The 14,243-nt window shown below is 43.2% G+C and overlaps 1 protein-coding gene across 1 annotated transcript in view; it reads right to left on the bottom strand.

The window, feature by feature from the left end:
* The window catches only part of BEGAIN (brain enriched guanylate kinase associated), a 194,037-nt gene that overhangs the window by 61,922 nt on the left and 117,872 nt on the right, over positions 1–14,243 (bottom strand). The window lies entirely within an intron of this gene.

Raw genomic sequence — 14,243 nt, 5'->3', positions numbered from 1 at the left:
GTGGACAAATGCTGGCTCCCTTAGCCTGAAAGCGAGATGAGCGCCACAACCCTATAGTCGCCTCTGACTGGACCTAACCATCCAGGGGTCCTTTACTTATATAGCTAAAAGATCAAAATTACAGCTCTCAGAAGAACCTAAATTTCCTGCAGCTGGTGGCTCAGCCCTAATGCAGTGATATGTAATTTTAAACTCCGGCCTTAATAGTCTTATTAGACTACTAATTGTCTAAAGAGGCGCCCTGCTTTAGATGGGGAACACATATTACTTCTCCTATTTCTGCTCATTCTGCTGAGGGGAGTCTTAGACTTCTGTCCCTAAGTCCTAACCTGACAGCACCATCCCTGTTGTTCTCATATGAATGAGGACACCTTGTGATCCAACCCATATTTCCCATTCTACCCAAAGTCTAAGCCATGGCATGGTGAACGGGAAGGCGATCAAGCAATGGTACGTGCCAGTTGAATCATGCAGAGTCATTGATGTTTGTTCTCCGGGTGAAATTGTGCATCTATTGCACAGCATGCATGAATAACGTGACACAGCACTGTAAAGTAGGAGATGGTCTATAACAATGCATTATACAAGATATTTCTAGCTGGAGGGAAGAGATGGAACTAATTCACGGTTAATTCCCTTGAGTCCCTAATGTGATCTTCCGAGATGAGATTGCATTGACAGTAACTTGTACAAGGGAAAGGGCTGCTTCCCCCAAATGCAGAAAATAATTAAATCGATAAGTAACTAGAGGTGAACTAATAACACTGCTGACAGTAGATGTCATAACATTACGAATTCTATTTGCTCCAAATACTGTTGTAGGAGCGTGGAGGGCCCAATTATAAAAAATCCATATCCATGCAAGCCGTCTAGCCACACAAACAGCAATACTCATATCTTGATTAATGTCATGCCTTCCTCTAGGCCTCCCAAGCTCTAGACTGTCTTATCTAAGCAGGGAGATACCCCCCACCCACCCTTCTAGGCTGAGAAAATGAAAAAGATTTAATGAAATATTAGCAATGTCTTAGGAGCCAGAGACACATTCCACATGAATGGGTCCACGAGAGCTCTGATTCCTCTTGAGAGGGGGGTCATTTGAGTGAAAGTGTGGGGTGGGGAGGTGCTTAACTCTCCCTCTGCCAGGAAGAAGCATTTTGCCTGGTGGAAGCAGGAGCCGCCATGCTAGTTCCCCAGCAACAACATTGCTGCACCTTAGTGGGAGCAAGAGGAGGAAGGGTGATGCTGTGAGGAGTTTGATTCTGTCTGGCACAGGTGGCGCAGTGGTCTAAACTTACCATACTTACGGGACCGCCTCTCCTGGTATGTCCCACAGAGGACCCTAAGGTCAATGAATAATAATAGCTTAAAGGTCCCAGGTCCTAAGGAAGCCAGACTATCCTCCACCAGGGCCAGGGCTTTTTCAGTGACAGCTCCGACCTGGTGGAATGCTCTGTCCCATGAGACTAGGGCCCTGCAGGACGTGATCTCCTTCTGCAGGGCCTGTAAGACAGAGCTATTCCGCCTGGCCTTCAGTTTGAATTAGCCTGATCCTCTATCCCCCTTTCCCCTTTCCTCTTCTATGAAGAAACCCTTTCTGGGACCCCACATTTAAATTCTTCCCTGGTCTCCTTCTTGGCCCTAGTAGGAGCAACTTGGTCAGTTAGCCCTGGTGATCAATTGATGTCTAATGACTGGATTTTTCTTTTCTTTTTTTCTTTTCCAAAATGATCCCTGAATTTCGAAAGCATACCAGTGCAAGTAGATAAATAGGTACCGCTGTGGTGGGAAGGTAAATGGCCTTTCCGTGCACTCTGGTTTCTGTCACGGTGTTCCATCGTGTCAGAAGCGGTTTTAGTCTTGCTGGCCACATGACCCGGAAAGCTGTCTATGGACAAACACCGGCTCCCTTGGCTTGAAAGCGAGATGAGCGCTGCAACCCCATAGTTGCCTTTGACTGGTGGAGGAATTTGGCTCCCTTCTCCCTCTTAGTAAGTCACAGGGACACAACTGCCATGGAAGCTAGGCCACATCCATACGATACCACTTTAAACAGTCATGACTTCCCCCAAAGATTCCTGGGAGCTGTAGATTGTTAAGGGGTTCTGGGAGTTGCTGGAGACGCCTTCTTCCTCTCACAGAGCTACAATTTCCAGAGTTCCCTATGAGGAGGGATTAGTAGTTAAAGCACTCTGGGAATTGTAGCTTTGTGCAGGGAACATAGGTCTCATCACTGCCAACAAACTACAGCTCCCAGAATTCTTAGGGGGAAGCCATGGCTGTTTAGATATCATAGTTCTTTAAACATACGGTCTGAATATGGCCCTAGTGTTGTGGCTTCTCGCTGCCAGCTGAGCCATTTTTGCTGCTGGGTATTTAATGCTCTCCAAATCCCATTGACTCTGAAGCTTCTCTTTCCCATGATATCAAACCCAGTGGTGTCGCAACGGGGGACGTTGTGGGGTGGTGGTGGTGGTACGCCCCTGGTTCTATGTCTGTGGGGGTAACAATAAGTCACTCCATGGGGGCTCGCGGCGGCGGCGCGAGCGAAGGATCCTGGCACTGGCAGCAAACCACTAAGTACAGTGCATGTGCGCCCTACGTAGTGATGCCCGCCCTGGGCGTCACAATGCCTTCCTCCGCCCCTGATCAAACTTGAATGTGATTCATATTGTCTGAGTCTTTTGTAAGCTGCTTTGAGTCCTCTCAGAGCACTAAAGCAGGATATACCGGTACTGTATTTTTTGCTCTATAAGACGCACCAGACCACAAGACACACCTAGTTTTTGGAGGAGGAAAACAAGAAAAAAATATATATATTCTGAATCTCAGAAGCCAGAACAGCAAGAGGGATCGCTGCGCAGTGAAAGCAGCAATCCCTCTTGCTGTTCTGGCTTCTGTGATAGCTGCGCAGACTGCATTCGCTCCATAAGACACACACACATTCCCCCTTACTTTTTAGGAGGGAAAAAGTGAGTCTTATAGAGCAAAAAATACGGTAAGTATTCTCTAAGGCTAATAATAATGAACCTAGGTAGAGCAACTGTATGCGGATTCAAGAAAGAGATTCCCACCCAAAACTGAGGCTAGGAAGGGCCTTCCTTGCATTCGCATTAGGACCCGAGCCTCTGAGGATTAAATTTAGTATATTTTAAAATTTAGTATATTTTAAAGTTTTCCAAAGAAGTTTGTTCTTTTAGTGGCTTTGTCTGGGATCATCATCTGGCTTTCCATTTACTGAAGCATTTGCTTCCCTTTGCCCAAGCAAGCTAAAAGCATTTGGATAAAGAAATAAAAAATAAATAAATAAAAGCCAAATAATTAATTGGCCACTTGTTCATTGCAGGCAGGCTGATGTTGCCCAAACACTGGAGAGATGCACAATGTGTTCCATTGGCCTACAGGTGTGATATTTAGCCCTCATGGAAATAGTGACTCAAAATGATATTTCTTCATTGTATTAAAAAAATCAAATAAATTTGTTCTGACTTGACACTCACTTGTTTTTTATATTAGCAGTAAAAATCCACCATACTATTATGCTAGAATTTGGAATATATGGCACTGTATTGTTTTTTTACTCACACACACAAAAACAACTTTATTGCGGTCCATAGACCCAATTTTTTTTATTTGCATTGTCACTGTTGTTTTAATTTCATTCTTGTATTATTCCCTTGTATTCATTGAGGCATATTTGTAGTTACCTTCACACTGATTTGAAGCCACTTTTGTGTCCTTCCTAAAAGAGGTTCCTGGGAGGCAGTAGGGACATTGCTGGGACAACTCTTGGGTTGGGGCAACTGCCTAAAATGTTTTAAAATGCTTTAAATGGTTCTACTTTTCGTTCCTCTGTTTTGTTTTTGTTGGGTTGATGTTGGCTATATGGTTAGTCGGGGTTGTCGGTTATAGCTATAACTATAAAGTGTTTATTATTGCTATTATTGGTTTCTGTAGATTTCTTGGTTTTCTTAATGCTAGTATAGGATATTTTGTTTTTTTAATGTTTGATGCTTTGTTGTATTTTTATATATGCTGTAAGCCACCCAGAGTTGCTGGGGAAACGCAGCAAAATTGGCAGGATATAAATTTAAAAATATATTATTGTTTTATGAGGAATGGCAGAGATTCAGTTCATTTTTAAAGGTGAACCTACCTAATTTGCCCTTTCAGATAAAAACATGTGAAATGAAGTGCAGCCATCTTTTGACATTCATACTTCTCTGAATTTTGCAATGTAGTTCTCCAGCACAAAACTGCACAAAAATGCAAATATAGCTAAAAATAACATCAAAAAGGCAATAGATAGATATGGGGAAATTGTTTTGCAGAAATGGGTGCGTTAGAAAAAAGTGTATACAAAAATGGGCATATTAGGAGAAATTCAGCATTAAAATGCTGATGAATTTTCGTGAGGACTTCTTTAAAATAATAATAATTCACAAACTGTTGGAGAAATGAACTTAAGATAGAAATAATGAGAAACTTGGAGAAACCCAAACTGACAGATTTACCCAAGTCATACTAATGAATCCTATATACCGATATATCCAAATATATGGATACCGCCCGCATGCTGCCTGCTTATGTGCAGGGCTTTTAGCTAGGTGACCAAGTGGATGTCTGTTTTGACCTATTTCCTAGCCATGGTTTGTCCTCTATTTATGCTGCAGGGTACAAAATTCCTGGGGGCCAACCTGCCTATGGCAACCTAGAATTCTCCAGGACAGGCTCGCAAAAACCTTACCTCTGGGACAGGTAATTAAACAGCAATGTTTTGTCGATGTTTTCTCTTATAACTTTCTGCTGCTTCTTGTTTTTTTAATCCCTCTCTTCCCCTGCCAGCCATTTCCCAGCCGATAAGATAAAAGATGCAGCATTTTGGAAATTAGGGACCCGACAACAGCTCCATTTGACTGCATGCACCATAGATTTCATGGCAGCACTTTGCAGGATAATTAATACCAGTGCATGATATGTGCTGGCAAGAATGTTGCTTCATAGAGAAAAAAGGGGACAGCTTCATTAATCTCTGAGATCACAATGGACATCACCAGCTCCATGTTTTAGCTCCATGTTTTGTCCACTCTTGCGAAAGACACCCTCCATGCAGTGGTGGCTGGCACCCAGAGGGACTGGCGACGGGTGAGGGGGTGGCACAGGGCCCAGCAGTAAGTGGAACCAGAGCGAACTCGTTCTACTTTTGCCCCCAGCCTCCTCCCTGCCGCACTGTTTTCATGAGGACTTTTAAAGAGAGAATTTGCAAACTGATGTGTGGGGGAAAAAATCATTCCAGTAGCACCTTAGAGACCAACTAAGTTTGTTATTGGTACGAGCTTTCGTGTGCATGCACACTTCTTCAGATACACTGAAACAGAAGTTGCCAGACCCTTATATATAGTGAGAGGGTGGGGAGGGGTATTACTCAGAATGGTGGTGGGAATGGGTGATTGGCTGTTCGGTGTTGATTGTTAACGACTGCAATTGGTCTTACAGGAAAAAGCAAGGGGTGAGATGGCTAAAAATAGCTATATCATGTATAATGAGATAAGAATCCAGTGTCTCTATTCAGACCAGGTCTCTCCATGGTTTTAAGTTTGGTCATAAGTTGCAATTCAGCAACTTCTCTTTCCAGTCTGTTTCTGAAATTCTTTGGTAATAAGACAGCTACTTTGAGATCTTGTATAGAAAGTCCTGGGAGATTGATGTGGAAAAGTGATCTTGAGTTGGAAAAATGAGAAACTGAAACAGACAGATTCAGCCATCCGTTCTGAAGTTCAACATAGAGCATTATTATAATTAATTAAATTTGTATAGTCAACGATCACAGGGTGGTTTGTGACATAAAAACACAAAACTGGAGCACAGAATGCATAATGAAACAAAAAATAAACTAGTAATCTCCCCCCCCTCTCCCGCAAACACATTTAAAGACCCCAAAATATGAGAAAAAGCCTGGTGCATAAAGATACGCAATGGATGTGCCAGGTAAGCCTCCCTGAGGAGAGCATTGCACAAACGAGGAGCCATGGCAGAAGAGGCCCATTTTTGTGTTGATCCCCTCGAGTCCTCTTGTGGAGGACGCACACAAAAGAGGGCCTCAGATGATGATCGCAGGGTCCAGGTTGGTTCATATGGGGAGGGGCGGTCCTTGAGGTGTTAAAGGTAAAGGTAAAGGACCCCTGACAGTTTAGTTCAGTCAGTTTTTTCCGCAGACAGTTTTTTCGGGTCATGTGGCCAGCATGACTTAAGCCGCTTCTGGCGATACCAGAGCAGCGCATGGAAATGCCATTTACCTTCCCGCCGGAGTGGTACCTATTTATCTACTTGCACTTTGATGTGCTTTCAAACTGCTAGGATGGCAGGAGCTGGGAACAAGCAACGGGAGCTCACCCCGTCGCGGGGATTCAAACCACTGACCTTCTGATCGGCAAGCCCTAGGCTCAGTGCTTTAGACCACAGCGCCACCTGCGTCCCCCTTGAGGTGTTAAATGAGCCATTTAAGACTTTATAAGTCAACACCAGTACTTCATCATCAAATCATGAAGACTGCAGAGGTTGCATACAGATATTTTCCAGGGGGCTGACTGAAGAGGCCCAGGGTGCACTAGATCCCATGTCAGCCCCACTGCCACCACATGATTACATCAGGCCTGAGCTAAACCTGATCACTGTGCCAGCTCCAGGTTGTTACAGCCTGTGGCGTTTGCCCTCCTATGTGTGTCATCATACTGGGTTCATAAGGAAAGGGTTAACTAATTGTAAAATGACTAACCAATGGGAACCCAAGGGGCAGAGTTAACTGTGTATAAGGTTTAAGCACAGAGGTTTTTTTAGAAGAGTTAAGAGTTAGAATGGTTGAGAAGACGATCTGGAGTTAGACGAGAGACGGAAGAGAAGTCTGTGGGTTGGGCTAGTCTGGTGTGAGAGGGAGAGAATTTGTTAAGAGGAGTCAGTCAAACAGTTGAGATAATCAGTCAGAAGGTATTAGGAAGGTATAGGCCAGTAAAGAAACTAAAGTTAAGATGTTGTTGTTGTTGTTTAGTTGTTTAGTCGTGTCCAGCTCTTCATGACCCCATGGACCAGAGCACGCCAGGCACCCCTGTCCTCCACTTCCTCCCGCAGTTTGGTCAAACTCATGCTGGTAGCTTCGAGAAGACTGTCCAACCATCTCGTCCTCTGTGTTCCCTTCTCCTTGTGCCCTCCATCTTTCCCAACATCAAGGTCTTTTCCAGGGAGTCTTCTCTTCTCATGAGGTGGCCAAAGTACTGGAGCCTCAGCTTCAGGATCTGTCCTTCCAGTAAGCACTCAGGGCTGATTTCCTTCAGAATAGATAGGTTTGATCTTCTTGTAGCCCATGGGACTCTCAAGAGTCTCCTCCAGCACCATAATTCAAAAGCATCAATTCTTCGGCAATCAGCCTTCTTTATGGTCCAGCTCTCACTTCCATACATCACTACTGGGAAAACCATAGCTTTAACTATATGGACCTTTGTTGGCAAAGTTAAGATACTGACAGGAATATTATCTGAGAAACCATAAACTTGTTAATGTTTGTAAAATAAACTTGTTTTTTTTGGTTCACTTTTAACAACTGACTGGACTCAGTATTTTACCAGAGAGTAACTGGTTGGTGGCAGCGGGGAAGCAAGCACAGTGGTGACACAGGGATGAATAGACCGTTAAATATCCGGGCACCCTGTGTGATCGCCACACAGCCATTTACCTGCCCTTCTACCCAGACCAGCGTGAATTGGAGGGCTCCCGATGCAGCTGCCCTGTTAAGCCTTGTTACTCCCTGGTGAACATTTGGATCTCAAAGAACTGGTCCATGTTTGCTTCCCCAAATTGCTTGGCATCTCTGCCCATGATCCTGTAGATTCTGATTGCACTTGAAATCTATGTCTTATCTGGGATTTCAGCAATAGTTTCACTCCTGGGAGGAGGAAAGTTGGCCAGACTTTTGCAGTGTCAAGCTGGCAGACCTCATGCATTTTTGTTCTTTTATAAAGGGCGACGACTTTGAAGATGACTTTGAGCAGTTGAAGTGATTTAAAGCATCTTGCTTACTATTTCTTTTCTGAGAACAGCTTTTTTTTTTTTAGTATGCCCTGTGAAAGTTAAGCGTGGATGACCTAAATATAGGCTCTATAGAGGAGCTGCAACTCAAGAGACAATCAAAGTTTAGAGTCAGCCTGACAAGCTCATTTTTCTAGGCATTTGGTGATGATAGCCCTGAATTTTCTGATAACATCCAGAGTAAAGTCAATAATTTGAAGTGGGACTCAGGGATACTTTGCCCTTAGTGAAGAATATTCTAGATTAAATTTCTCCCCATCCCAAAGCATTTTTTGAATAGCTTTTCTTCCTTAGAAGATTGGGGTTTCTTTTCTCTGATGGACGTAGATGATGACCACAATATGTGATTTCATATTTGAGTGGAACTACACATTATAACAGGCTGGCATGGGGTTATTTTTTTTTTACTTTCAGGAGAATTTTAAAAACTTTCTGGTGTGCACAGGCATTGATTGATCTTGGGCATGGCAGATGTGAAATGAATAACTGTGGGGGATGTGTTGGCATTTAAATGTTTTCAAATGTTCTAAATACTTTTAGATGGTTTTAAAATGTTTTAAATGTTTTTACTTCATTTGAAATTGTAACATTAATCTTATAAGAACACAATAAGGGCCTGCTGAATCATGCCAATGGCCCATCTAAATAAATAAATTGTTGTATGTCTTTGTTTCTCAATTTGATCCTTTTACATGGCTTTGTATGTATTGTGGTATTTTATGCGTTGTGACTACAGTTATTTTTATTGATCATAGTTTAGTAATTATTTACAGTATTATAACTGTTAAGAGTGAATTTCTGTATAGTTATTACTTGTTTGTTTAATTATTAATTGCTTGTGTTAAATATGTATTCTGTAGTTGACCTCCTTTGTAATCTTTTATTTCGAAACCTTTAAGATAATATTTTAGTTTTCTGTTAATTACGTTGCTTTGACTGTATATTCTATATTTGACTTTCTTCAGATTGTTTTATTGATGTTTTATTGAAGTTTTAATATTCTGTAAACTGCTTTGAGATTTTTCTTAAAAATATAAATTAGTATAGAAATAAATAAATAATACTAATACTAATAATAAATACTTGCTGATGTTCTGAGAGTTAATTCTATTGTGTATTGTTATATTCTAATAGATTATTGAATATTACTTTATTTGATATAAGTCGTTCCAGTTTAAAGTAATGTTTTATTATGACTTATTGTATTGGATCAGATTATTGCAAGGTATGTGTTCTCTGTTGTATACTTCGTTGCTGTAAACTGCCTTGCATATAGTAATACCCAGTATACCTGAAGGAGCGTCTTCACCCCCATCGTTCAGCCCGGACGCTGAGGTCCAGCTCCGAGGGCCTTCTGGCGGTTCCCTCATTGCGAGAAGCAAAGCTACAGGGAACCAGGCAGAGGGCCTTCTCGGTAGTGGCGCCTGCCCTGTGGAACGCCCTCCCATCAGATGTCAAAGTGATAAACAACTACCTGACATTCAGAAGACATCTTAAGGCAGCCCTGTTCAGGGAAGTTTTTAATGTGTGACATTTTAGTGTATTTTTGGTCTCTGCGGAAGCCACCCAGAGTACAAATAATAAATTATTATTATTATTATATAATATAGAAAGGCGGCATACAAATTAAAAGTGAAATGAAACTGGGGGGAAATCTTGTTTTTGCAATTGCCAGCCAGATGCCTGTGGGAAATCTTCAATTCCCCTTCATACATTTGGAGAGAAAATTCTCTCATCTGATGGCTTGGAGGCAAGCAAGTGCAGAGTCCCGATGTGCATGGACAACAACTCCTGTCATTAGCAACTATTGGTCATGCTGACTGGGATTGATGGGAGATGTAGTCAAAAACATCTAGACAGCACCAAGTTCGGTGCTCTTTTCCCCCCAGTCGGAACTCAATTCTGGCACCTCTCAAGTGGGTGCCATTGCCATTATAAGAGAACAAGGGAGGTGTTCATGGTGAGTTCCAGCACCTATTTTCCTAGAAAAACAGAACTCACTAAGTTGATATATAGAAAACACGCATTCTAATTTCCCGATTGGGAGTTGAAATGTGTGGCCAATTTGCGGGCAGAGATGTACCAAAATTTGATTCAGTTGGCTGTAGAAAGTTGCATTGTGCTGAAACCTGCCCCAGTTTCTTGACAGCACCCCCCCCTCGCCCAATATGGCTATCGTCTTATTATCCATAGACCCAAAATCAAAAGATAATCTAAAATGCAGAGATTGAGATTTTTAGCCCCATTAGCAATATCCTTCTATTGGAAATTTGTTGAAATTCCCAATGAAATCTGATTAAATAATATTTGGAATGTGACTGTATCGGAACGCCTCGCTCGCCACAAGAGAGCAATTAAACTTACTTCAAGGGATACTTGGGGTGAGATTGGCTCCTTTCTTTACCTTTATAACTAAGACGGAAAATACTTTTATTCCACCCTCAACACAATAATCTTTAACAAGAGATAATTTGAATTGATAAATGCGTAAATAAATCTATTGGTTGTGTTCTTTGTACTGAATATGAAACTTTATAAGAACGTACTCCCAGACAAGTTACTGTTATTGTATGTTGTTCTTGAATTTCAATGAAAAACAATAAAAATTTATTGGGGGGCGGGGAAGAGAATTAACCTGAGTTAATTTGGGCTTTGGTAGAATACCCTGCACATCGCTAATAAAAAAGAACTCTGCAGCCTGCCTATGAGAATTTCACTGCCATTTTCCCTCCCCTTTGATAATTTTTGAATGTATTTTCCCCCTCACATTAATTGATGGAGAATGGTTGGCAGGGAATACCGCTAGAATTTGGTAATTCTTCTTTGCAGCAGGATTTGATCAGTCCCAGGACATTTTGAGGTGAAGTATTTCTATTGATGGAGAGAGCTTAAAAACAAACTCATAAGAATAGTTTATGCCTGTTATATGTGGGTAGAGGTTGTGCCGTAAAACATTGCGTAATAGAACCCTCCAGGGATTTGTCACAAAGATAAACCTGTCACGCCCTTGGACAAGGTAATTCAAGATGCTGTTATTAAGCCTCGGAAACAGAATGCAGAACATGGAGAAAGTGAGTGATGTATAAAATTCCTATGGCAGCCAGGATGTTGAACATTAATCTATAGGAAAGAACAATCCGCTCAACATCTAATACTAAGATGGTGGCTGAGCGGAACATTGGAAAGACAAATTCCTCAAAGGGCCAAAGCAACCTTTGTAAAACTTAAGAACTGTAACCAGCACGGCTTTGAAAATCAGTGGATTTTCAAATAATAATAATCATTGTTAGCACGATAAATCTCAAATATTTTAAAATGCATTCCTTCATGGAAGTCACACAAGGAACATTCATTCACAGTTGGATCAAAGGCAGTATCCAACCCTTATCATTAACACGACTGAACGCCCCATTCAAATATAGTGAGCCATCTAATAATAGACGTTCTCCTAATGGCATGATTGCCGTTGGTGCCACAGTTTCTTCCATGCCAAGCAGAGCATGCCTTAAAAGCTCTCTTGCCATGGGTTGCTGTTAAGTTGTGTTAGCAATTAGATAGGGCAAGGGGATTGGGAAGCTATTTTCTATCTGAGCCCCACATTCCCTTTTAGGCAGCATTCTGGAGGCCACACGCCAATGGTGGGTGGGCCTTGAGGTGAAAGTGGGCAGAGAAACAAATGTTAATTTCCGCATTATGCAGCAGTCATGTGTCAGGGACTGGCTGGAGGAGGAGGAATGGTGGGAGCCTCTGCCTGGGAGCCCCCCTCCAGGAGGACAAGAAAGATGAGGAAGAAGAAGAAGAGTTTGGATTTGATATCCCACTTTATCACTACCTGAAGGAGTCTCAAAGTGGCTAACATTCCCCTTTCCCTTTCTCCCCCACAACAAATACTCTGTGAGGTGAGTGGGGCTGAGAGACTTCAAAGAAGTGTGACTAGCCCAAGGTCACCCAGCAGTTGCATGTGGAGGAGCAGAGACGGGAACGCGGTTCCCCAGATTACGAGTCTACCACTCTTAACCACTACACCACACTGGGTCTCCACAGGACTTGTGGTGGTGGGACACTGGGGAGGAGGCTGGGGAAGGGATGAGCTGGGAGGTGCTGGAAGCAGGAGGTTGGAGCAATCAAGGTGGGCCTGAAGAAGAAGGCCCTTCCAGAACAGTGGCTGGAGGCTGAACGTCTCGATGTGAGCCCAGACACGAACAGGGAGGAATCAGAGGGTACATTTGCCATCCTGCAGCAGGACAGTCTCAGTCCTGCTGGCTCTCCTTCTTTCACACCCTGCTCCAGGGGAGTCCTGCATGCTGCAGAGCAAAGGGCCAGACAGGCCCAAAGGAGGAGCTCACCCCTATGTCACAGTCTCCGTCTGTTGGAGAGGGCTCCAGAGTGAGAGGCCAGAGGAGAAAGGTGGGACTGGTGGTCAGTTTCCAGCAAACTTCTCAAGCTGAAGGAGTCGAGCCAGGGAGACCCCGCTGTGTTTTCTTTTTTGGTGAATGAAAGTCAATTGCATGCCAAGCCTCTAGCTTTTTCCTGACCTGCAGAGAACCAGTATTTCCCTGCCAGCCTCATGACATCATGTTTCTAGACCTACTCACAAATTCTTCTCTGTCCTCCTTCCAGGCAAGCAAGAAGTGCTCACTGCCAGAGCTCAAGGACAAGTTCCACTCAGGTAAAAACACTGAAGGATGGTACAAAGCAGAGCTGGTGAGGGGTTTGCCTCAGGAACCCTCCTGTTACCTGGGGAGAGTCTGAAGGACCAGTTAGAGTGGTCTACAGGGTCATATTTGGCCCCCAGGCTTGATGTCCTGCCTCCCTGAGATATGGGTGTGGGCCTGACAGAGATACAGAGGATCCTACTATGGCCTCACATTCACACTATACCTTTAAAACCTCTTTTAAACTTTAAGGAAGTTCAAACTCCTAAACTAAAAGGAAGAATGGCATGGTGGCCTCCTAAGAGGGCCCCAATTAGAGTTGTTTTGATAAAAATCTCAAGGTTCTCCTTCGCACCAGCTGGAGATCTCACACAATGGAGTGACGGGTCTACTGTTTTGTATGATCCTGTTTGACGGCACGGCAGGGGATGCAGTTGTGTCAGGCATCTAAATTTGGCGATGCCTTGTGACAAATTAGCAAGAATAATTTCTCGAGGGGAGGGGGCGTTTCCATTAAACAGCAACACTCTGAAGTCTCTTCCTTGAATTTTGACCCATTTTATAGGTGCCTTGTGCTTTATAAGTATTTGCCTACGCAACAATTCTGCAGGATAAGTCACTGCTGTTCCCATGCAGAAGCGGGCAACCTTGAGTAAAAGATAGTCTATTGTTCAAGGGTATGCAGTAAATTTTATTGCAGAGCAAGGAGTCTGAACCTTGGGGTCTAAGATTTCTTTTCAAAACCCTCACTCAGCCTCCCCCAACCTGGTGCTTCCCAGATATTGCTGGACTACAACCCCCATCTGCTCCTGCCAGCATGACCAATGGCCAGGGATGATGGGTATTATAGTTGCAAGTACTTGGAGGGCAACGGGTAGAGATGGGGAAGAGAAACCTGATTCTGTAAACATTGAAAGGCTCAACTATGTCAGTCACACTTACTGAAACTATATATGAACCGAAACACAGCCAATCCTTCAAAGTTCACACTTCCGCAAATCTTGGAGCTGGGCAAAAGTGTCAAGCCACCTGAGGTTCAGTTTGTTTCAAGATAGATATTGCAAGAGATGGAGGACCATGTGGATTGATTCGGAGTTTCAATGTCTCTAAGGTGTGCCAGATTGATTTTGCATAATATGTCTGTTGTGATCCATTTCTGTGATGGTTCTAGGCCAAAGGACAAGATATCAACCCACCTGCCCCCCTAAATAAAGAATAAAATAATAAAATAAAATAGCAGGTTGCAGCACTGGCAAAAAAAAAAAAAAAGTTGAGTTGGGAGTTAGATGTAGATATTGAATGACTCTTGTCTCCCCACTCTGTACCCCTGCAGAATTCTCAAAGCTTAGGTAAAGGTAAAGGGACCCCTGACCATTAGGTCCAGTTGCAGATGACTCTGGGGTTGCGGCGCTCATCTCGTTTTATTGGCCGAGGGAGCCGGCGTACAGCTTCCGGGTCATGTGTCCAGCATGACTAAGCCACTTCTGGCGAACCAGAGCAGCACACGGA

This window comes from Podarcis bocagei, assembly GCF_964188305.1.
Source record: "Podarcis bocagei genome assembly, chromosome: 1".
Taxonomy (NCBI): Eukaryota; Metazoa; Chordata; class Lepidosauria; order Squamata; family Lacertidae; genus Podarcis; species Podarcis bocagei.
This window is presented reverse-complemented; position numbering and strand designations above follow the sequence as displayed.